Here is a 15,949-nt window from a genome sequence, read left to right as displayed (position 1 = left end):
AACTGTCGCTGCTCAGAAGCTTTCCAGACAGTGTTTTTTAAAGACTGGGAGTGAGGGGAGGGGAGGCACTGTGGTATAGCAGGTAAAGCCACTGCCTGCAGTGCCAGCATCCCATATGGGCGCCGGTTCTAGTCCCAGCTGCTCCACTTCCGATCCAGCTCTCTACTAATGGCCTGGGAAAGCAGTAGAAGATGGCCCATGTCTTTGGGCCCCTGCACCCCCATGGGGAGACCTGGAAGAGGCTCTTGGCTCCTAACTTTGGATCAGCATAGCTCTGGCCATTGCGGCCACTTGGGGAGTGAACGAGCAGATGGAAGTCCTCTCTATGTCTCTTTTTCTCTTGCTCTCTCTATGCCTCTGCCTCCAAATAAATAAATCTTTAAAAAAGAAAAGACTGGCCCGCACCGCGGCTCACTAGGCTAATCCTCTGCCTTGCGGCGCTGGCACACCGGGTTCTAGTCCCGGTCGGGGTGCCAGATTCTGTCCCGGTTGCCCCTTTTCCAGGCCAGCTCTCTGCTGTGGCCAGGGAGTGCAGTGGAGGATGGCCCAAGTGCCTGGGCCCTGCACCCCATGGGAGACCAGGATAAGTACCTGGCTCCTGCATTCGGATCAGCGCGGTGCGCCGGACGCGGCGGCCATTGGAGGGTGAACCAATGGCAAAGGAAGACCTTTCTCTCTGTCTCTCTCTCTCACTGTCCACTCTGCCTGTAAATAAAAAAAAAAAAAGACTTGGAGTGGATACTGCTTTTCTGAACTTCTCCTGATTCTTTTCCCAGAGTGTCCTCAAGGAGGGCTGGATTGTAACAGCTGTGCCCAATTTCATACAAGCTCCAGTTCTCAGGTCTGCCTGTGGGTCCAGGTTATTTAAACTAAGCTTATGAGTTGCAGTCCCTGCAGGAAAGCCACAATTTCTTCTTGCAATGTACGATTTTGGGGGAATTAACCTTGTCCCTTCTCACTTTCTCTTCCCATTCATGTGCTGATGCTAGTTTGTTAGCTATTCTGTGATATTTGATTCTTGCCATGACATTTGAGGTTTTATTTTTTTAAATATTTATTTTTTTATTTGAAAGTCAGAGTTACACAGAGAGCAAAGGAGAGACAGAGAGAAAGAGGTCTTCCATCTGATGGTTCACTCCCCAGTTGGTCGTAATGGCTGGAGCTGCGCCGATCTGAAGCCAGGAGCCAGGAGCTTCTTCTGGGTCTCCTATGAAGGTGCAGGGGCCCAAGGACCTGGACCATCTTCTGCTGCTTTCCCAGGCCACAGCAGAGAGCTGGAATGGAAGAGGAGCAGCTGGGATTAGAACCGGCACCCATATGGGATGCTGGCACTGCAGGCAGCAGCTTTACCCACTACACCACAGAGCCGGCCCCAAGGTTTCATTTTTTTAAAACACAACAAAACACACAAACTTCTAAGGAAATAAGTAGATTCAAATAAATTTCAAATGCAGGGAAAGATGTTTCCTTATTTCTTTCAAGAGACTTATCTAGAATTCAATTGTGGCATAGCTAGGATTCCTGTCTTTTAAATATCATGAACATATCTTTATTAATGTACCATGCTATCATTCTGATCTGAATATAGGAAAATGTTCAGTGTCCACTTCTTGTAAAGCTTAAAATAGGTGAAAATATTAGTTGAAATCAGTGTGGGTTAGGACAGTTCATGTAATTTTCATATTGAGATTATAAGATATCCACACTTGATAAATTAGGCAAGCATGTAGAACATCCAAGAATGAGTAAAAGGTACTTGATTATAAAACAGATTCCCTCTGGGAAATCATTTGAACAACTCCAGGAGGTTTCTGTGGCCAGAACTGCCCACGGTGATAGTGGAAAGTGGATTCTTACTTCTGTGCCCGCCCCAATGGTTTTCTACTGTTTGTCTGTAGTCATGCTTGAAAACAGTAACTCACCAGGGCCTTTGATGGGTATAAAGTGTTGCGACCTCCCCCTCCTGGGATTCCTTCCTTCGGAGTGTCTCTGGACGTCTTACAAACTGTCTTGGGTAAATTACAACAGTATAAATGATTCATATTCAAAAAGAGTTTTAGGTTTCATTAAACTTTGTTTTATAACTTTGTCAAACCAATGTTTAAGAAAGTTATACTGCCATAGTTCTGATGATCTGGGGTTACTTTAAAATTTCCTGTATGTGGGTGAAATGGTCATCTTTCTATTTTATTATTGTGTATAGCCCTTAGCTACATGCTCACTAAACTAGGATCTTTGCAATTTTTACTTGTTGAACTCTTTATTTGGTGGTGCATTAAGCCCTTGATTACAATGAGAATTAAAAATATGTTACCTTGAAAACTTAAAGAAGGAAGGAGGGGGGCAGAGAGGGAGGAAGAAGGGAATATCATTGTGTTCTTAGATTTTTGTCAGTGAATGACATTGAATCTGTTAAAAACTAAATAACTAGAAATTAATGAATCAATTAAAGAAAGAAATGTAAACTGAGGAGACAGTAAGTTTATCCTGGATTTACACTGAATCTGTTAAAAACTAAAAAATGAACAATTGATTAATGAATGGATGAATTGATTTAAACATGTTAATTGTTTGAGAAGATAGTAAGTGTATTCTGATGGGCCTTTATGCAATATGACTGGTGCTATCATGTAGTAGGCTAAGCTTCCACCTGCAGTAATGGCATGCCACATGGGCGCTGGTCCAAACCCCGGCTGCTCCTCTTCCCATCCAGCTCTCTGCTGATGGCCTGGGAAAGCAGTAGAAGATGGCCCAAGGACTTGGGCCCCTGTACCCACATGGGAGACCTGGAAGAAACTCCTTGGCTTCTGGCTTCAGATTGGCCCAGCTCCAGTTGCTGCGGCCATTTGGGGAGTGAACAAGCAGGTGGAAGACCTTTCTCTCTGCCTCTCCTTCTCTCTGTTTGTAACTTTACCTCTCAAATAAGTAAATAAAATCTTAAAAAAAAGTATAGGGGCCGGCGCCGTGGCACAGTAGGTTAATCCTCTGCTTGTGGTGCCAGCATCCCATATGGGCACTGGTTCTAGTCCCAGCTGCTCATCTTCCCATCCAGCTCTCTGCTGTGACCTGGGAAAGCAGTAGAAGATGGCCCAAGTCCTTGGGCCCCTGTACCCGGGTGGGAGACCATAAGAAGCTCCTGGCTCCTGGCTTCAGATTGGCGCAGCTCCAGCCGTTGTGGCCACTTAGGGAGTGAACCAGTGGGTGGAAGACCTTTCTCTCTGTGTCTCCCTCTCACTGTCTGTGACTCTACCTCTCAAATAAATAAATAAAAATTTAAAAAAATAGTATAGAAACATTACATGATGCCCATATTTATGTACAATTTTATTTTTCAGTTAAAAATAAAATGCTTTAAAAATTTAATAAATATCTGTAGGAACCCCCTAAAATGATTCTGAAAAATAAATAGATAGTTGCAAATCCTTTCAGTTGGCATTTGAATTTCTGTTCATCAAGTTTAATTAGCTAGGACATAATCCTTTATTATGAAGATTGGCATTAAAAGAACCTAGTAAGCAATTCTCCTAGAAGCGTCTAATAGAGTATGAAAGTTACATCAACTTGGAATATTGTGTGTTTTATTTTAAACATGCATTTTACATTTATATCATTTTTGTATGTCTTTGAAAGCATGGTTATCACCTACTTTCTTAAGTTGTACTAATTTCCGAAACTATAGTATAATTTTAAAAAAGTTTCTTGGAAACTCTTTCTCATTACATTATCGTATATCTTTGAGTAAAAGTAAAAAAGAACTGTATTTTAAATTATTTTCTGACACCGTGAATCACTAAATGTTAAAAGTTTGGATTGGGTTACATAACAGTTGATAGTAATACAATGTATGTTGGTCAGATGAAAAACATGTGTTGCAATACTTACTCACATGCAAAGTGAGAAAGATGTTGGAACTGAGACCATCAGTCTGATGGATGGGAATATCTGGTGACTTGGTTAAAAGTAATCCTTAATAACACTAAATTATCCTTTTGGTTTACAGTTAGAAGATTTTTTTCCATCTTAGACAAAGTCCAAGTCCACAAAGTGAAAAATATATTTAAATAAAAGAATATTGATTTATTATTTAGCTTTAGGATTTATATATTTGTTTATTTGAAAGTGTGACAGAGATAGGGAGAGACACAAAGAGGTCTTCCATCTGCTGATTCACTTTCCAAATGTCTGCACTGACTAATACTGGGACAGAATGAAGCCAGGAACCTTCAACTGTCTCTGGGTCTCCAACATGAGTGGCAGGGCCCCAAATATGGGGCCATTTACTGCTGTCTCCCAGATGTGTTAGCAGGAAACTGGACTAAAATCAGAGGTGGGACATGAGCCCAGATACTTTCAAATGGAGTGCCAGCCTCCCAAGAGGAGGCTTACCCTGCTGTATCATGATGCCAGTGCCTAACATAACTTAAACTGCAGAATGGTGAGATGTGAAACCATCACCACTGGTACTAGCTTGATAGTTATAGAAGTTATAGGGGCTGGCGCATGCAGAAGCATGAAGCAAGACCCCTACCTTTCACCTTACACAAAAATCCACTCAACATGGGTTAAAGACCTAAATTTACGACCCGACACCATCAAATTATTAGAGAACATTGGAGAAACCGTGCAAGACATAGGCACTGGCAAAGACTTCTAGGAAAAGACGCCGGAAGCACAGGTGGTCAAAGCCAAAATTAGCAATTGGGATTGCATCAAATTGAGAAGTTTCTGTACTGCAAAAGAAACAGTCAGGAAAGTGAAGAGGCAACCAAAAGAATGGGAAAAAATATTTGCAGACTATGCAACTGATAAAGGATTAATAACCAGAATCTACAAAGAAATCAAGAAACTCCACAACAACAAAACAAACAACCCACTTAAGAGATAGGCCAAGGACCTCAATAGACATTTTTCAAAAGAGGAAATCCAAATGGCCAACAGACCTGAAAAAATGTTCAGGATCACTAGTAATCAGGGAAATGCAAATCAAAACCACAATGAGGTTTCACCTCACCCCGGTTAGAATGGCTTACATACAGAAATCTACCAACAACAGATGCTGGCGAGGATGTGGGGAAAGAGACACTAACCCACTGTTGGTGGGAAAGCAAACTGATCAAGCCACTATGGAAGTCAGTCTGGAGATTCCTCAGAAACCTGAATATAACCCTACCATACAATCCAGCCATCCCACTCCTTGGAATTTACCCAAAGGAAATTAAATTGGCAAACAAACAAGCTGTCTGCACATTAATGTTTATTGCAGCTCAATTCACAATAGCTAAGACCTGGAACCAACCCAAATGCCAATCAACAGTAGACTGTATAAAGAAATTATGGAACATGTACTCTATAGAATACTATACAGCATGTACTCTGTAGAATATTATACGGCAGTCAAAAACAATGAAATCCGGTCATTTGCAACAAAATGGAGGAATCTGGAAAGCATCATGCTGAGTGAAATAAGCCAGTACCAAGGGGACAAATATCATATGTTCTCCCTGATCAGTGACAACTAACTGAGCACCAAAGAGGAAACCTGTTGAAGTGAAATGGACACTATGAGAAAAAAATGACATCATCAGCCCTTGTCCTGAGTGTTGATGTATAACTTAATACTTTATCCCTTTTAGTATTTTTTTTTGTTCTAATGAATACTATTGGTTGAACTCTGTAATTAACACACAATTATTGTTAGGTGCTTAAATTGAACTGAAAAGTGATCTCTGTTAAATATGGAGTGGGAATAAGAGAGGGAGAAGAAGTATAATTTGGGACATGCTCATTCTGACTTGCCCCAAATGGTAGAGTTAGAAACGTGCCAGGGGACTCCAATTCAATCCCATCAAGGTGGCATGTATCAATGCCATCTCAGTAGTCCAAGTGATCAATTTCAGTTCACAATTGATCATACTGATAGGTCTAAGAGTCAAAGGGATCACATAAACAAGGCTAGTGTCTGCTAATGCTAACTGATAGAATTAAAAAGGTAGAGAATGATCCAACATGGGAAGTGGGATACACAGCAGACTCATAGAATGGCAGATGTCCTAAACAGCACTCTGGCCTCAGAATCATCCCTTAAGGCATTCCGATCTGGCTGAAGAGCCCATGAGAGTATTTTAGGCATGGAAAGCCAAGACACTCTGGCAAAAAAAAACAAAACAAAACAAAACAAAACCCTAAATGAAAGATCTCTGGGAGTGAGATCCCAGTGGAAAAAACGGGCCATCAAAGAAGGATGTACCTTTCTTTGAAGGGAGGAGAGAACTTTCACTTTGACTATGACCTCGTCTAAATAAGATTGGAGTCTGCGAACTCAAAAGGCTTCCATAACCTTGGCATCTCATGACAAGAGCCTAGGGTGATTACTGACGCCATAAACAAGAGTGTCAATTTGTTAAGTCAACAACTGGAGTCACTGTGCATTTACTCCTCATGTAGGATCTCGGTCCTTAATGTGTTGTTCAATGTGAATTAATGCTATAACTAGTTCTCAAACAGTATTTTATACTTTATGTTTCTGTGTAGGTGCCAACTGTTGAAATCTTTACTTAATATATACTAAATTGATCTCCTGTATATAAAGATAATTGAAAATGAATCTTGATGTGAATGGAATGGGAGAGGGATCGGGAGATGGGAGGGTTACGGGTGGGAGGGAAGTTATGGGGAGGGGGGAAGCCATTGTATCCATAAGCTGTACTTTGGAAATTTATATTTACTAAATAAAAGTGAAAAAAAAAAAAAGAAGGTACAGGGGCTGACACTGTGGCTCACTTGGTTAACCCTCTGCCTGTGGTGCTGGACCGGGTTCTAGTCCAGTTGCACCTCTTCCAGTCCAGCTCTGGCTGTGGCCCCGGGAAGGCAATGGAGGATGGCCCAAGTGCTTGGGCCCTGCACCCCCATAAGAGACCAGGAGGAAGCACCTGGCTCCTGGCTTCAGATCAGCACAGTGCCGGCCGTAGTGGCCATTTGGGGGGTGAACCAACAGAAGGAAGACGTTGCGCTCTCTCTCTCTCTCTGTCTATAACTCTACCTGTCAAATAAATTTAAAAAAAGAAATTATAAATACAAGTTACGTAAACAAGAATAAAATTGTGCAGACAAAAGCATCCTTGACACCGTATCTCCTAGAATATCACTTGTGGTGTCCTCTGGTCTGGGACAGGTAGCATTAGGCTGTCACCACTGCTACCTCTGGCTCTTGATTTTAGCACAGGGTCAAAGCCTGGAGCGAAATTACTCAGGTTCACAGCTTGCTTTGCACTCATCTGTGTGACCTTTGGTCATTAACTCGAACTTCCTGGGTCTCTGTTTTATTTTCTTTTAAACAATTTATTTATTTGAAAGAATGACTTAGAGAGGGAGGGACACACACTGAGAGAGAGAGTGAGAAAGAGAAGGAAATTTTCCATCTACTGGTTCACCTCTCAGTGATCCAAGGCAAAACCAGGAATCAGGAACTGTCTCCAAGTCTTGCACATGGCTTGGTTTGCAGGTACCTGAGTGCTTGGACCATCACCCACTACCTCCCAGGTGCATTATCACGAAACCAAATCAGAAGCAGAGTAGTCACAACTCTGATTGGTGTGTTGATATGGGATGCAGGCATCCCAAGAGGTGTCTTCATCCACTGCAGCACAACACCCATTATTTTTATTCATTTGTATGTATTCTTTGAAAGTCACAGGGACAGAGACAGACAGACAGACAGACAGAGATGCCCCATCTGCTGTTTCACTCTTTGAATATCTGAAATAGCCAGGGTTGGTCCAGGCCACTCCTGGGGGACTAGGAACTGAGGCCTCCCAGGTGGATGGCAGGGACCCCAGTACTTGAGCCATCACTTGCTGCCTCCCAGGGTGTGCAGTAGCAGGAAGCTGGAGTCAGGGGCAGAGCTGAGACTTGAACTCAGTCGCTCCATCGTGGGAGTGCCTCTGTGCCTAATGCCCACGTCTGTTTCTTTACCAATGGGCAATTTGGGGGAACTGAATTGACACATCTTGGCCTTGGTGTTCTTAAGACCTGGCCTGGGCCTTGGTGTTATCCTGTTAGAAATAAAAAAAAAAATAGAATGTTAATATCAGACAAGGTCATTCTGTGCTTTTGATAAAGAGACACAAGATGAGAGCAATTGATAATATTGTCTAAGTGAAGATAAAGGAAAATCTCCCTATGCAGACTTCAGAATTCCTGGTGATATGAGTGACTGCTACTTCATTAGCCTTATGTAACCTGTCTTCCTTCTAGAACTTGCTGACCAATATACTCAGTTACAGGATCAACTCTGCCTCATGACAGGACCTGATCCAGAATGAAACCTGGCTTTTTGGAGCCTTATCCCAAATCATCTTCGTAAATCCCAAATCCTGTAGATTCTTTGAATCAGGCTACAGAATGCCCTATAACTCTCCTTGCCTCTCCTTAATGCAGCAAGGATTAAACCTGACTTGTGCAACCATTCATGCCTCTGATAGGGACTTTGGAGTGCATGTCAATGATGACAGTAGTAATACTTCATAAGGTTTTTATGAGGCTAAAATTAATTAGTGTAAAGGACTCAGAACATGCATGATTTGAAAGAAAAAAAGAGAGTGAAGAAATGAAATGGTGGCTGGCATTGTGGCACAGTGAGTTAAGCCATTGCTTGTGATGTAGGCATTGCATATTCAAGTACTGGACCAGGGCCATTCGCGAGTGAAGCAGTGGATGGAAGATTCTCTCTCTCTCTCTCTCTCTCTCTCTCTCTCTCTCTCTCACACACACACACACACACACACACACACACTTGCTCTCTGTCTCTCTCTATTCTGAAACTATGTCTTTGAAATAAATAAAATAAACACTAAAAAATAAAATAAAGGTGTTATTGGCCATCAGTGCTCCTGTCTGATGCTTTTCCTGTAACTTTTGACTTGTATCCATCGAGTTTCTTCTCCTAGAGACTTTCCATCTCCTGCAGCATCCCTGCCCTCAGTGGTTCAGGCCACAGACTGGTAATTCCTTTGTCTCCTAGTGCCCAGGAAAGCCCATGAAAACTAGTGTCTTGCCAAATAATTGCCCTCTAGTTTCTTGAAAATGGCAAATGTCCTCACTTATTTAGTAGGGGTGAACTGAACATTGCTTTGCTAATGCCAGTTTGGGGATATCTCAAAAAGAATGTCCCTGTTTCTCATCCTCATTACTGATTTCTTCTGCTGATCATCCACGCTGGGAAACAGTGACACACAGACCTGGTCCCACCAGGCACTGCTGCTGGGAGTCTTAGCTGTGCTTTCGCTTGGAGTTGTCAGGATTGCAAGGTTGACAGGGCTCTCTCCCTGGGCTGCTGGCAGGTAGAAGTCTTTTCTACCCTTTTGTAGAGACAGAGGGTTTCCCTGCCTTGCTGGGGACAGCTTTATTTCTACCCCATCCAATGGCAGTATGACTATGTATATCACACTCATTCTTGGTCTGTTGATGCTTTCTTTGGCCCACTTGTCTATATGTGGACAACATGATAAACAAGACTTAAAAGACATGCTCATCCCTTTCTGCCTGATTCTGGTTTTGAACCTCGTCCCTCCTTTTATGAGGATACCAGGGATCCTGGGTAACAGCCACCCTAATGGCCTCACTGTACCTGATTCTCTCCATAGAGACCCTCTTTTGAAATAAGCTCACACTGTGTGGTCGTAAAGGTTGCCCCTTCAAACAATGAATTTTGAGAGCAGCAACCCATAATCGTTGTTACCTGAATTTAAAATAAAACTGTAGAGTTTGAAAGTCATGGTTGTCTTCTCAGAAAAAGAAAAAGGTGTCTAAGAATTAGTTAAACCATAACTTTTATTTTTTTTTAAAGATTTATTTCCTTATTTGAAAGTCAGAGCCACACAGAGAGAGGAGAGGCAGAGGGATAGAGAGGTCTTCCATCTGATGGTTCACTCCCCAATTGGCCGCAATGGCCGGAGCTGCGCTGATCTGAATCCAGGAGTCAGGAGCTTCTTCTGGGTCTCCCACGCAGGTGCAGGGGCCATCTTCTTACTGCTCTCCCAGGCCATAGCAGAGAGCTGGGTTGGAAGAGGAGCAGCTGGGACTCGAACCGGCACCCATATGGGATGTCGGCACTAACGGCGTTAACCCGCTGCAGCACAGCACTGACCCCATAACTTTGATTTTGCTAAGATGATTCTTGAAAGGGCAGTGTAGGGGCCGGCGCTGTGGCACAGCAGGTTAAAGTCCCAGCCTGCAGTGCCAGCATCCCATATGGGCATTGGTTTGGGTCCTGGCTGCTCTACTTCTGATCCAGCTCTCTGTTATGGCCTGGGAAAGCAGTAGAAGATGGCCCAGGTCCTTGGACCTCTGCACCCACATGGCTCCTGCCTTTGGATCAACTCAGCTCCTGCAGTTGTGGCCATTCGGGGAGTGAACCAGTGAATGGAAGACCTCTCTCTGTCTCTACCTCTCTCTGTAACTCTTTCAAATAAATAAAATAAATCTTAAAAAAAGAATTAAAAAAAAAAGGCAGTGTGATGAGGAATATGCCACGGTGTAGACAGACTGTGGGGTTACTGGTTGAGTAAGAAGTGGTATCATTCATGTCACCCCTGGGCTACACCTTCAAACCTAAATGACAGTTTCATTCTTGGGAAGACAACTCCCCTTTGTAATTATCGAGGATTTTCTTTAGTGGAGCCAGAAGTTGCTTGGGTCACTCATGTTTTCTTGTGAGACCCACAGAGGCGTGCATTTGCTGCATCATTTTAAGAGTCCCAGGTAGTTCTGGGGTGGACCAAGAAGCACATCTCATAAAGCAAGTGGCAGCTGCATGCTCCTAGGGAGGAAGCAGACCGTGTCATAGTCACACTGAAATCTGACTTTCATTAGATTTGTCTTGGACCAGTGGAGCTTAAGACTTCAAGGACATTTTTTTGAAAATGTGTTTTACAAAAAGTAAAGATTTGATTTAGACCAAGAAAATGTCCATTTGTGTATGTGTGTCTCTGTGTGTGTCTATTTGCTTGCATCACTTTTAAACAATTTAAAGGACAGCTTATTTTTGGAGCCCCTGGGGGCCTACTCTATAAGCTTTTTTTTCCTGAAGTATTTTTTTTTCTGACAAGCTTTTTGTTTTATCCATTTCTCAAAATTTGGCATCTTTTCTGGCTTCTAGAATTTCAGTTCCCATCTTAGAGGCACCAGACCCATCTCTTCCTGGGTTCACATGGGCTCTTGCTACCTGGTGTTAAACCTTAGTTGTACCTCATCAAGTGCCCTGCTCCACGTTTCATCCTGGAAAATGGAAACTCGATTATTATAAATTCTTTATATGAGGGCACCTCAAAAAGTATGTGGGGAAAAGGATGGAAACAAAATATAGGATAATTTTGGTGCAAAAGTTTTTGAGACTTTTTTCATAACTTTCAATTTCCGTGCACTTTTGAAGCCCTCTGTTCCATTTGATCAGCTCTGTGTGCTTTAGTGAACAGATTCTTCTTTTTTAATTTTAGAATACAATATTAGTGCACTTATAACTGATGATTTGGTGATGTATTTTCTTCTGGGACCATGGGATGCTTAGAATGTCTTTTCTCCTGTGTTCTACCACGATTTTCATCCTTATACTTTTTACTATTCTTTCAATATAATATGATTTTAAATAAAATTTGCAATACAATTGCTATGTTCCATGTGAGTTAAAAGTTTTGGAGCAGTAAGAATATGAATGGAAGTATGCTATACTAATACAAGATCTTACGACTGCTATTTGAATCAGTCTCATGTAATCATTTGTTTGGCTGTTCCATTGTGTTCTCTTATAAATAAGTCACAAGTACGTTATTATTTCCTTTCCAAGGCTCAACAAAATACAGAAAATATTGTGAAAAGCCTTCAGTCAATACACTTAACTTGATATGACCCGTAATCCTGTGGCCTTTCCTCTGCTTTTGGATGCATCTCCACCCATGAAGTATGTTGTGGACCCACCCACGTGGCTCTGAATGTAGGCGCACCTCTGTCTCAGCAGTGATCATATTAGGTAGTAAGCACTAATGTCTGCTCTTTTTCCCTCTCTTCTCTTTCCTCCTCTTCCTTCCTTCTCATTCTCTTCTTCCCTCCTTTCTCACTCTCCTCTTCCCTTTCTTCCTTCTCCTTCTTCTTCAACAGACTTTCTCACTGTACTCTTAGGTTATTGAAGTCAAAGCTGATGATTGTTTGAAATAGCAGAACTAGCACAGTGCCCATTACTTAATACACACTTGGACCCTGCACCCGCATGGGAGACCAGGAGAAGCACCTGGCTCCTGGCTTCGGATCAGCACGGTGCACCAGCCACAGCGGCCATTTCGGGGGTGAACCAACGGAAAGGAAGACCTTTCTCTCTGTCTCTCTCTCTCACTGTCCACTCTGCCTGTCAAAAAAAAAAAACTGTTGAATTAAGCAAAGAATGTGTAAACCAGTAAAAAAAGAAATATATGGGGGCATGAATAGTTCATATGAAAACAGATTTTTTTTTCTTTCTGTTCTTGTCACTATTAAATGCTTTTAGAAAGGCATATGAAGAATTCAGTATCAGTACCGAACAAGCATCCTTTAGATTTAGAACAATGACTAGATATGGGTTTCAGGAGGGGAAATAAACACGTTTTTCAGGAAATTGCCAAGTAGTTTGAAATACAGGCTAAAAGTGCCAGCCAGAAAGTTACAGAATGCAAAGGAACATAAAAATCAGTGAAGGCAATATCGTGCAAGCCATTTACACACATATGAGAAGCTGTAATGACAGTGTTTGGACCTGCTGTCATAGAAAGAGAGAAAATAATGAAAAGTAGAAGTAGAGCCATTTTCGCTTTTGTTGCTCCATCAATGAAGGGCCACTTCTGCATAGATAAACAAAGTGCTAGTGGGCATCCTTTCTCTGGTTCTCTGCCTTTCATCCTGGAGAATGAAAGTAGCAGGTCGTCAAAATGTAACTCTAGGCCAGTGAAGCACACCTGGCTGCTCTCCTGGGCTGTAGGTGTGGGGTGTGAATGAAGGAAGAGATGACAGGGAGACGTCGGTGTGCATGTGGTTCTGTAAAGGGCAGCCTGGTTAATAGAAAGAACTAGAAAAGGAAAACAGCAGGCGGGCTTTGTTCCTGTGATTTCTTGCATGAGAATTTTCGTGTTTCATGCATGACACATGAGGTAAAGTTACTCACCCTTGCAAAAGCGTGCACTCTGAAATCTTTCCAGACTTTCTCAAAACTTCGGTGATGCGAATGCCACTGCGGCACGCTGAGTCACGCTGCTGCTCGTGATGTCGGCATCCCACATTGGAGGCTGGTTCCAGTCCCAGAGGCTTTGCTTCCAGTCCATCTCCCTGCTCCTGCACCTGTGAAAGCAGCAGATTGTGGCTCAAGTTGTTGGATCCTCGCTGTCCACTCTGGAGGCCCAACTGGAGCTCCTGGCTCCTGGCTTCAGCCTGACCCTGCAGCCCCTGCTGTTGTGGACATTTGGAAAGTGAACCAGTGGATGGAAAATCGCCCCTGCCCCGTCACTCTTTCTTTCAAATCAATCAACCAATCAATCAATCTTAAAAAAAAAAAAAAAAAAAAAAAAAAAAACAAGAAAATGCCTTTGGTGAACTGTCAACCAGATACATCTGTCCAAAAGGAAATGCCTGAATGCCTGCTTGGTTTGGTCAGTCTGTCTTTCAGTCTATCTATCTGAAATATCTATGTGTATTATATACGTGAACATATATGCACACACATATACTTCCCTTTTTAAAACCCCTAAGTTGTAACAAACTTTAAAAAAAAAACTTTTAAAAATAGTCTGTATATATATTTCAAATATAATATAGATGAACTGAACAAGTTCATTTGGGTAAACTAACCAGACCTTGTTTGGAATTTCTTACCCATTTTAGGAGATAGACTTTCTTTTCTATCTACGTGTAATAATCTGAAGTACAGAAGGAACAAACAGCTATCAGGAATCCTCTCTCGGTAAATCCGTGCTTGTGGCTGGTGGTCATCATATACAAACCTCAAACTGAGTGAGTAGCTCCTGCTGTCACTGGAGATACAGTTTTATTTATTATTCCTATTTTTAGGGAGTGGGTATCTCCTATGGGGCATGAACAATGATGTTTGATTATTTACTTCCAGACTGTTAAAAGCTCAAATTCGGTGTAGCCCCTTGTTAGAGCAAAGAATTTGAACTCGCCTGCCTGTAAACGTTGCTTATGATTTGGAGTAGAGAGTCCTGCACCTGTCAGCAGCATCCCCAGTGCCCTGCCCCATCCTGTCTCCTGCTCTCAGCATCAGTACACTGATAGGTGCTCAGAGACCCCAGGTGGGCTGTGAAGATTCCCTCACCTGGGGCCTGGCCACAGGCAGACTGGTGTTGACTGTGCCTCCCATTAATTTTTCTCGTATGACCTAGTTACATTTGGCTTTTTTTTTTTTTTAAATCTTCTTTCCCGGATACAGAGTAAACTTTAATCTCATGTTTCTCACTCTGTTCAGTTACAATTTTCAGTTATCTGGGGGAAAAAAGAAATTTTCCTTTTTTAAAAATGCTATTTAGTTAGGCAGAGTGAGAGAGAGAGAGAGGAGAGAAAGAAAGAGAAAGAGAGATTGACTCCCTAAATGCCCACAAAGTCCAGGACTAAGCTGAGCTAAACCAGGAGGCAGAAACTCAGTCTGGGTCTCCCACATTGGTGGCAGGGACTCAGCCACTTGAGCCATCACTGTTGCCTCCCAGGGTGAGCATTTGCCTGAAGCTGAAGTTAGGAGCCGGGCAGGGAACCCAGGGATAAGATACAAGATGGAATGTCTTGACTGGTAAGACAAATACTTGCCCTTTAAAATATTTTATAATATTTTATTTGTCCTTTTCTTGTTCCACATACAAGAGAACATGAACAGATCAGATCACGAGAGGAATATCTAATAAGACAGAGACATGATTGGAAAATTTGGATGAGTATTTTAAGGACCCAGGTTCGGAAGCCAGTCTGTTTTCTGTTTGTAAGCTTCTGTATTATGTTAAACATTTAATCATGAGCTGGACACTTCATACTGTTTTATAGACATAGTCTTGTAAAATTGCAAAATTCCAATTTTATTAAGTTGTGCACATTCTGTACCTTTACTGAATAATTGATTAGTTATAACACTGAAAATAAGCCATTTATGGAATAAGTAAGTCCTCTCTCTCCGGCCTCTACATTTGATGTCAGTCTTTTGTTCATATTGAAAGTGTTTTAGCTGAGAAGCTTGGAGAACTAGGTTCCTTGTTAGTTAAGTCATGTCTTCTTGGTGTAATTAAGAAAAAATACTCAGAAGTTACTCTGCCTTTGATATTTTCTGCTTCCTTGTTATCTGTTGCTTGCAAATCTCTCTCTCTCTCTCTCTCTCTCTCTCTCTCCCTCCCTCCCTCCCTCCCTCTCTCTCTCTCTTTTGTGTTCTTTCTCTTGCCCTGTTTTTCTTTGTTTTGAAATCAGGTACTCTTAGAGCTGACTTGAGTTTTTGCAACTGTGAATCAGAGCCCCATCTTCTGGGTTTTTTTAAACCAGTAAATAAAATAACCCAGAGCTGCAGCTGGGGGTTGAACAGTGGAGCTTTGCTGCTTCTCCACCTTGCAGAAACAACAGCAGTTCTGAAATGTGACCGTTCTTTCAGTATTTCCAGGTTTCAGGTGATAGATTATTTCCTTTTTCAGGTCTTCTTATAAAAAGGTAAACTAATACAATTGATAGAGACTAATGACTTTAGTCTGGAGCGTGAAGCTGAGTCCCCAGGTTTCAAAGTTAGGCTCTGCCACTGTCCGGCTGTGTGGCTTTGGCAAGGTGTTAGTGCCCTCATAGTATCACGGCCTCATCTTCCCATTAGTAAGAATGGACAGATGAGATAATTATGGAGATGATTTAAGGAATTAATAGATCAGTGTCTTCCCCATTGAAATTGATCAATAAA

At 42.1% G+C, this 15,949-nt stretch overlaps 1 protein-coding gene across 1 annotated transcript in view; it reads left to right on the top strand.

Annotated features, from left to right (window-relative positions):
• LOC149124878 (cationic amino acid transporter 3-like) overlaps positions 1-14,026 on the top strand; it is a 29,059-nt gene extending 15,033 nt beyond the window's left edge. The window contains exon 4 of the mRNA XM_089301999.1: positions 13,897-14,026. The gene's annotated coding sequence lies outside the window, so the exon portion shown is untranslated. The remainder of the gene's footprint in view (positions 1-13,896) is intronic.
• The last annotated feature ends 1,923 nt before the right edge of the window (positions 14,027-15,949 follow it).

This window comes from Oryctolagus cuniculus, chromosome 8 (genome assembly GCF_051225735.1).
Source record: "Oryctolagus cuniculus isolate XC-2025 breed Fujian yellow rabbit chromosome 8, ASM5122573v1, whole genome shotgun sequence".
In the NCBI taxonomy this organism is placed as follows: Eukaryota; Metazoa; Chordata; class Mammalia; order Lagomorpha; family Leporidae; genus Oryctolagus; species Oryctolagus cuniculus.
The sequence above is the reverse complement of the archived record's forward strand: the minus strand, read 5'-3'. Positions and strand labels throughout refer to the sequence as shown.